We start from the raw sequence: 9822 nt of genomic DNA on the forward strand, positions 1-9822 counted from the left end.
GTTTCATTAATTTTTCTGTCAAATTCCCAGTGTCCAAAACTACCTGACACAACCACAGTATTGGCAAAACATTAACAAATGTGGTGAAAAAAAAATTCATCGCCTAGTTTTCTTTACAGCAGTGGGTTTCCCTTTCGAACAAAGAAAAATTAAGCCATACAATTTAACATATATATATATATTTAATGAAAGCGCTAAAGCTTTACGGAGGATTCTTGTGTTTTCTTTTTCTATTTGTTTAATATTGTAATCCGATTACTGAGACTTTATTTCAATTTTGGATATATATATATATATATATATATATATATATATATATATATATTCTCAAGATTTTTTAAAAATAAAACTTAAGAATTGAAATGTATTTAATTACATTTGTCAAAGTAATTACATTTGAAAAAAATCAGTGTAATTGTAATTGCAAGTAATTGACCAAATTATGAATGTATTTGGAAGTAATTAATTTCATTTCAAAGTTACTGACCCCAACCCTGACTTATGCCATGTGCATTGAGGCGTAACTAATCCTGTCGGTCGTCTGCATTGGCTGAAATTCACGAGACAATCAAGCCACATTGTGTATACAAGCAGTAATTATGGTCTCAAGATAAAACACAAGATTGAAAAAAGTATGAGACTCTACAACCATTTAAAGACCTTCAAAGTGAAAGATATAAAAAAGCATCATATAAGATGGCCATGCCAGGCATTGAACAGTCAGGGGAAACGTTCGAAAAATACCTGGAACGAGCTGAACGCCTTGCCTTAGCTCATCATGATTTAGGTGAGTCCTAAAAAGTACAGTTCATAGCGAAAGGCCTAATCAGCAGTATTAGGGGAAGGGTTTTTTTTTTGAGTCAGATAATTTATTTTAATATCAGCCAAGGACAAATGATTTATTATCAAGATAATCCAAAACAGATTGTTTAATTTGTTTTCTTTGAAGAAGTTTGACGAGAAAAACTGAAAAATGGGGGGGGGGGGGGTCAAAACTCTTTTTTTTTCGTTGAGGGAAGCACTAGCTATAGCCATGGACAAATTATTTATTTTCTTGCCGGTCGATTACAGATTATTTATTTTCGAGGACAGTTTATCTATTTTCTTAATCTGCCAGCCCCCTCCCCCGAATCAAAAGATCGTCTCTTATTTCCTGATTCAAGGTTTATTATCACGTCATTTTGTAAATGTAATTGACGTCATTAATACGCCGTTTTAAACAAACGTAATTTTGATATCATACTTTTAAATCTTGTTGTGAAATTCTAACTTTTCGACTTCATACATTTCAGTCATGTCTTCACGGACACTTCTGCTAAAATCCTTTTGTGTCACAAAAAAATCCGTAACAGGTTCTTTCAGGGATTTCTCTAAGAGGAAGAAAAATCTAATCCCTTCTTTAATCAGATCTTTCTATGTTGCATCTAAATTATTTTGGTTTTCCTTGTCCCTCCGCCCTTTTTAAGTCGTCCATTGTGTAACCATCCCAGTTTGATCTTTGTGGTTTGCTTCTGGACATTCCTGTTGCCACGCTGTCAATCTATTGTTAGGACGGGAGAATAAGTCTCTAGACTTTCAATGAACTTTGTCATATGTATAGTATTCAACTTAATACATACTGTAGACTTCTCATAATACGCGAGGAATTAATTATCGTGTAATTTCGCGATAAGACCACTTGCAAAATAAAATTATTCGCTTTTATTTTTATAGTTTATACAAGCCGAATTACCGAATTTTTGAAAGACTTATCCAGTTCCCAAAAAGAGTATCCTGGATAGTAGTCCCCTATAGTGTTCAAAACGGACTACCCAGTTTACATTCTACCCATACAGGATTTTTTCCTGTAAAGGCCAAAATTTGGCTATTTTTGGTCTACCACTCCAGGTGGGTTCCCCAACCCTTGAGTATTTTACTACTGACTTACAAATATTTCTGCAACTAATTGGAATTTTATTTATTTTTTATAGAAATATCTTATATTCTCTTTTTTCTGAATTCTAAATCTTATCTCTCTCTCTCTCTATATCCAAACAAGTCATTCAAACGAAGCCATTTTTTAAACAAATTTGATAATAATAAAAATCTCGTTGATTATAATGAATTTAAATATATCAAGCTAAAATAGTTTTTTTCGCATGTACATATACATGTACTATGTATTTATGTGTGTGTGAGGGTATGTTTGTGCGTGTGTTTTCTAAGATATGAAAAATATTTTTCAGATTATGGAGACAAGCTTTACACTTTCTTCTTCGGAAGAAGTTATTAGGGATAATTTCTTCGACCCACCTCTTCTCAACATGACTGAATCATCCCCTCTAACCTGCAACTCAAAGCTGTTACATCTTACCCTGTTTTTGTCTTTTTGTCTTAAGCGATTGAATTCTGCTAATAACCCCCCCCCCTCTTATTTATACTTCCATAAATACTATCTAGATTTATATCATGTACTGTAGCACCTAGGTATAGTCTCCTTGTCACGTGTCTAACGAGCCCTCCTCTCAATGATCTCTAACACCATAATCTTGTTTTAGAGAATACAGTACTACTGTCTCCATAGTTCTTAGAAGTATCCACTGGCTTTTCCGTCCCAGAGAACCATGCGACTTTTGAGGGGGGGGGGGGCTCATGGTCATCTATTTGTCATTATCCTTTTGTAAAGTCCATTCCAATAATTGCAATTAAGTCTAGAAATGGCATGTCCGTGATTCAGCATTTTCATTCCAAACAACGAAATTTTAAATTATTATAATATTACGTCTTTTTTTTATTGTTTTAAAAACAAGAAGTCTGTGAGCCAGTGCTCACTAATAATACCCCCGCTCTGATGTGAATACACAAGTTCAGTTATGGACACAGTGATACTCAGGAAATTGACATCAAGTGTGTACAAAAATGAATCCCAACATAAAGCATGCTTAAACAAAGAGTGTGTTAAAATTTATAGCATCTGCGATGAGTAGTTGCTGAGAAAACTGTCACCCTTATTTGTTATCTATGTTACCTACAGATGCACGGATAAACAGGAGGTTCACATCGCGATTCATAAAAAAATGTTTCCCACCATATGACATGCCTAAACAAAGAGTGTGCTAAAATTTCAAGCATCTGCAATGAGTAGTTGCTGAGAAAACTGCGACCAAAATTTGTTAGGACAGACAGACAGACACACAAGGGTAAAACAGTATACCCCCTCTCCTTCGGAGCGGTGGTATAAAAAAATCCCAGGCGTCTGAAAATGACATACAGAATTTTCAAGCAACGTTCTTTATTATTTCTTGTATGTAACCTTATCAGTGCTGTGTTTCTACTTTAGGCTAAAGTTACTGCTTTTCACATGAAAGAATTATTCTCTCTAGAGAAGTAGATGCGCTTTCTCTTACACTTACTTCTCTTCGCAAACCTTCATATTTTGATTCTGGAAACCGTGTAATCGAACCAGAGATAGTCCACACTTCAACTGACATTTCAACTTAAACATGCCAGAAACTACGTAAAAGACATAATATTTCCACTACTGTGACATTAACGTATAAATATTTAAAGAGGAAACCAACACTCACTCGCTATCCCTTATACTTAAGTATTTTCTATATTGAGAATAATGGAAGAACCAGATGTCAAGACAACAAAATTCTCTTACGAAAATCACAATTGCGGATCAAACTTCGAAGATTGAGTTTACTTTTTTTGGATGACGATTGTAAGAAACTTTCATTGGGAAGGTCTTACAAATTATAAATCTTAAGTGTCAAACTATTTGAAAGTGTCAAATCTCTGTCCTTGACCCTCCGCCATCAACTGTCTTCTTCTTCAGCTACGTCTGAAACGTTTCAACTTTAGCAGGACAAACACCAGAATGATCAGCGACAAGGATAAAATGCTCTAAGTAATAACAACTGGCCCTAATACCATATCTACATATATAACTAATTTTTGTATATAGACGTTCTCCAGAGTTCAGGTTGTTTTTTGTCGTCTGGGCTACCGTAACATTGAATGGAGTCGTTGAGGTCGCTTCAGCGTTGTCGAGTGCTTTGATTTGTTTGATGTTAGTTTTCAGAGAGAATCCATGGTGTAGTGTTTGTCTACATTGAATATAATTTCTTATTCACATGAGTTAAAAGATTAATAAAGATCCCCCATTGTTTTTATGGTTAAATCTAAGTCCCAAACTGTTATAAAATCCCTTTTGAGCAAATAAATTCTTAATTTGATTTTCTAGTGTTATCTGATGGCTGAAGAGGGTCCGCAGTGTCCGACGGTTGACGGATATCTGAGAAAGTGTCAGTCCAAGTCATAATCCTCTTCAGAAAACTGTAGTTCTTCTGATAAATTTTCAGAATACTCATCTTCATCGGGGTGAAAATTGTTGATCGGCTCTTTTTCATATGTCTGGATGAAATCAAACTCAAGTTCCTCAATATCATCAACAGTGTCTAGTAATGTAACTCAGTGCTACAAATGTTCAAAATAACATAATTACCAGGTAATTGTTGCTTTCTTGAGTTTGTTTCTATCAAAAATATAATGATAGTATATAATGTTCAAAGTTTTATGAATGATGATATATTTGTCACTATTAAAATGAATTACATTTATGGATCAAAACGTGTCACAAGAGGAGAAAATTCGAATTAACGTGAATATCCTTCCTTTTTTGCTATTAAAAACATTGTAATACATTTTTAAATGATTTTATCCAACGAGTTGTATGTTTTTTATTCTCGAGCCTTGGCGAGGGGATAAAAACACACGAGTTGGATAAAAGTCATATCCAATTACAAATCATGGGAGATTCTTTTTATTCCATGTTTAATACTTCACAGACAATGATTTACACTGTTTTATACAGGACTCCACTTTATTTTACTTTATCACTCTAACGCAAAAAGCATTGTGACGTCACAACTGCACTTAACTGTGGAATCAATCTCTACCCAGAGTTATCGTTCCTGCTTCGCTCCACTTTTACCTCTGTTAACGTCTAAAAAGTAGTGCCATGAAATCGGCAGTACGTGACTTTGATCACATGTTGTTCAAAATGGCGACGACGCCTAAGAAGGAATCGGAAATAGATTGTTGTATTTGTTTATCGCAAAATACTCGTATATTTAAATTAAACGGAAGGAAGCTTTCATCAGAAAATTTTGAGAGAGAGTTGAGCCTACTTTTACAGGATGATTGTTTGGTCTCGAAACTGAAATGTGCAGATGCTGGTATATGCCGCAACTGTCACAACAAGGTAAAAGGTACATTTGATTTAATTCAGCAAGTGAGGTCTTCATGCATGTCGTTTTTAAATGAACCTTTTCATGTAAAAAGAACGATGCCTTCCCCTCTTACACCAAAAAGTATTCAGGGGTGTAAAACTGTGAACCCTACTACCGTCAGTACCGACACAGTTCATGTAGTTCAACCAAAGTCTAGAAAACGACTAAAAGTTACGTTCGAAAACTCAGCAGTGAAATGTCAAAACACAACTCCATCTCACGATATAACTGTACATTCTGTGCCTACAGTGTCATTCGAGCATGGCTATGCTGCTGTGAATCCAGATATAAAAATGGAAAATGTTGACCCTTTATTTCAACTAGTAAAATCTACATGGGAAAGTCTTACAAGTGACAACGAAAATGAAGTTCCATCAGTTCTTGGAAATTCTTCTGCCAGTTTTTTTTCATGAATTAAGAAATCAGTCCAGATCGCTGATGTCAAGAACAACAATGCTTGCTTCGGTATTATTTAAGTACAGAGAAACTAACTCTTTGGTGGAAAACGCAGACCTCCTTTTTCAAGGTATTATATCAGAGATGAAAAACAGGTGAGTAATTTTCCCTCAGAATAAAATCTTATGAGCAACATTTATAATTTTATCAAAGATTTATTGTAAATCTTTAATATTAATGAGCATTTAGATATAGTATTATTGTACATGCTATTATTTTCAGACTGTGTATTGAATCAAATTACTTAAAGTTGAATGATGTATATAATTTTTTTTCTTGATTGATGCTCTTATCTTCCCTGTTATAAGAATCTTGAATCCTGGCAATGTTTGTTTACAAAATGCCACATTTATTAGAGGCTATGTGTTGTGTAGCTGTTCCTGAGAATGGAAGGTTATCACCATCTATAATTCCAGTTCTTGCGACATGCTATAGCATTTTGATGAAACATAAGTATTCCAACTTATCAGCTCTCCACAGACTTGCCAGTGCAATTGCAGTTGAAAGGGGACTGAATGATGGGAGTACGTTATTAAAATGAATGTGACAATAAATTATTACTAACCAGTTAATTCAAAACAAGTAATTTTGTTGGTACATATAGTAGGAGACACCCCCACAATTTATAAGTATAATAAACACAGTTAATTGATTTTAACCCCAATGGCTATTAGATTGGCCAAAAACAAATTTCCTGATAAATTGTTTAATTCTTTTGATTCTCCTAATTATATTGTCTCATACTTAACAGCTCCATTCCTATGCTTTTCATTTACTTTAAAGATTTTGTAGATTAGTTGACATACTTAGTTATTATCGCTTCACACAGACATTGGAAATACTAGTTAAAGAAAAAAGTGATTTGGGAGGGGGAATTTGTTTGATCAATCAATGTATTGTTTTCCGAAAATAAAACTGGGGTTTGCTGTAGATTAATCAAAGTGTTTGAAGGTGTGTGTGTGGGGGGGGGGGGGGGAGGGGTAGTGCCCCTAGCCCGACCCTTCCCCAGTTTCCTAGTCTGTGTCTTTGCTAAAGACTTAAAGTTAAAATTGCTTGGTTATCTGTAGATTTCTAAGTACAGTTTTGATTTGCTTTAGTTATTATACATGTATTTCTTGTTTGATATGCTTGCTTATTATTCAACAATTTAAAAGAGGTATTTAATTTGCATGTTGTTAATATCGTTATATTTACAGTTTGTTAACCTAAATAAGTATAGTTATTATTGTTGCAGTTGATTCAATTTTGAGTGCATGTTGACTTATCACAGGATGGATCTACCCATTAAAATGCCGAAATACAAAGACTGTGGTAAGATGAATTTTGTACTGATTCGATAAAATTAAAGAAATTCTAATATCCTTTTTTGTACAAAGAAAAAACCTAGCCATTTTTAAGTTGTTAATAATAAAAAATTCTATTGCAAGTGTTATTTCTATGCTTTCTATGGTTTCGTTTATTAAGTTAAATCAATAATTACAAATATTCAGTATTAAAATTCTTCAGTGTTGTGAACCCTGCCATTTGGAAAATGCATTCATTCATTCATTTATTCTCTCAATAAACTATATGAATGGTACACAAGAGGTACATATATACAATAATGGACAAGCAGAGATTATAGGGGGACAGAAATATGAAAAGGAGATTTTTTTGTCACAATTTTCATGCTCAATATTCAGGGCCAAACTAGATTCAACCACTTAGGAATTATGTTGTCATCACAGAGAAGATTGAACTTTCAACAATCCATCGGTTGTGCGTCGCAGAATCTAATAATTGCAAATTTGTAATTCAATGGTGAAGGTGACAGGTGAGAATAAATTAATATTTTAACTTGCTACCTTTTACCTGCTACTTTTTAATAATACATAATTATATAACTTCCAATATCGCAGTATTTATTAACAGAATTTTTTTTCTTGTAGGTGATAACCTAGATATATATATTAAGAGATCAAACCTGACATCAGACAACAGGAATCTGGATCTACATCTATCTACCTCAAATATCATTTTTAGTCGAGTTGCTACAGTTGACATGAATAATGATGTACCAAATACTGATGTGTCCCAATTATCTGCAGATGATGTTCTCCTTAGAGCAAGTGGCCAAGAAAGACTTAAGTTCATGGATGTATGTTGTGTGTTACTCTGCAGAATATTATGTCAATTGCCATATTTTCAGAAGTTTGGGAAGATTTTGCCAAAACATATTCCACGTGAATTTTCACAGAAAATGGCTAGTGCTTCAAAAGTTATGCAATTGCCCATCCAGTTCAAAAATGAAGCTAAGCACGAAGATTGCTTAGCAATTATAGATAAGTTTGAAGACCAGATTACAACAATGTACCAAACTGCCTTCGGTAAATATATGTTCTCACATTTATAACTTGACCAGTGCTTGATTTATTAGTTGTGATTTAAGATATACAATGTGGTCATTTTTAATGTTCATTTAATGGTATTATTGCCCCACTATATACATACATATACGTGTACATACTCCAGTCTCGGGAATAAGCATATGTCATCTATGTCTTCCTTCTATATCTTTTTTTTTCTCCTCGTAAAACAGGTAATTTGGAGACTCTTAGAAAATTCAAAGTGCTTTTGGGGGGGAGACCAGTTAATGAGTGCAAGAGGCAAAAAACCTACGGACCATCTCTATAACACCTGAAAGAAGATTTGATGATTTGAACCCAATTGAGATGTGGCATAACAAACAAGACTTTTTAGAGGTATCATCACCTTAATAAAATTTAAGAAACTTTTTATCATTATGTGGAAAAGACTTTATTTTTGAATTAAAAACCATACTTTTATGGCTAAAATTATCATTATAAGCGTACAAACATGGGAACTGTCAGTCATAAATAACCCTCAGACCTTTCAACTTGATAAAGTGATAAAAAAAAAAAAATTAAAAATTCATATAGAATTTTTTTGTATTTTAGAAATGCTTCAAGTGCTTATACAAGGTTGAGAATTCTCCTGGAACACTCAGCTTCTTCAAAACGCTCTTACATCGGACAAATGTGAATGGGCAGGTGAAAGGAAGAGTCCAAATCCACTTCGATCTTCTTATGACTGTTGGTGAGGGACTGGTTAAAGAACAGTTTATGGAATTTTTCCAAATGGAGAATAAGTACAGCCAACCCAACCACTGCATGGTACCGCAAAAGAAGGTGATCTAAATCGAACAATTCTCAACTGTAAATATTCAATTCCATTTTTCTATTCTCATTCAAGATTAAGCAAATACCTGGTTGAGAATGTGGACTATCTATTGAAAACAGAAAAATTACTGTCTCCTTTACAACGCATTCGTGTTTTGGAGGGTTCCTATGTCAACATTTGGGGTGGTCATGGTAATAATGTTGAATGTGACTTAGTACAGGAGCACAGTGTATGTAATCAAAAAGCTCTATCAAAGCATTGGGAGCAAACAAAAGTGAGAAATCCATTTCTCGTGTGACCGCATCAGCTGATGCAATTGATGAAGTCTGCACAAAATTTGATAGAAGTGTGAATTTAAAGCCAAAAAAGTGGCAGACATTCTTTGTCATTTTCTGAAGCAGACAGTGAAATTGTTTATAAAAAATTGAGAGACTTAAGACCATTTCAACACTACCCAGGCAGAACCTGTAAGGATTTCCATAATATAAGCCCTGTTCCACTCCCTGGGGAAGAAATGACTTAACCAAATCATAAAGAGACTTTCACGTGGCTTTCAAATTATGCCTGCTAAGGAGGATGCGTTTGATCCTGATAATAAAATTATTGACAATCTGCCACCATAATGAATCTGTTGTCTGTAAATACTACAACATTTCCCCTATGCTGTTTGCATGGAGATTTTATAATTTTATCCATTGCATAAGTTACATGTATGGCATTGTGTTAAATGGACAATTTCCATTTTTGCTTAAGGTCTAAGTTGGCTTCACCAAATAAAGAATGCTGTATCACTCTGTATCTAATACATGTATATTCATAGCTGTTAGCAATTCATGGTTATTCATGGTGAACTGTAATGTATTCATTATTCTACAACCTGTTAAAAGAGTTCAACTAAATACTGCATCAC

At 34.0% G+C, this 9822-nt stretch overlaps 1 pseudogene; it reads left to right on the forward strand.

Moving 5' to 3' along the window:
• Window positions 1-7758: 7758 nt before the first annotated feature.
• LOC133179801 (uncharacterized) lies at window positions 7759-9535 on the forward strand (annotated as a pseudogene).
• The last annotated feature ends 287 nt before the right edge of the window (window positions 9536-9822 follow it).

This window comes from Saccostrea echinata, unplaced genomic scaffold (genome assembly GCF_033153115.1).
Source record: "Saccostrea echinata isolate AGI-Se365-2 ecotype Australia unplaced genomic scaffold, CSIRO_AGI_Sech_v1 ptg000005l, whole genome shotgun sequence".
Classification (NCBI taxonomy): Eukaryota; Metazoa; Mollusca; class Bivalvia; order Ostreida; family Ostreidae; genus Saccostrea; species Saccostrea echinata.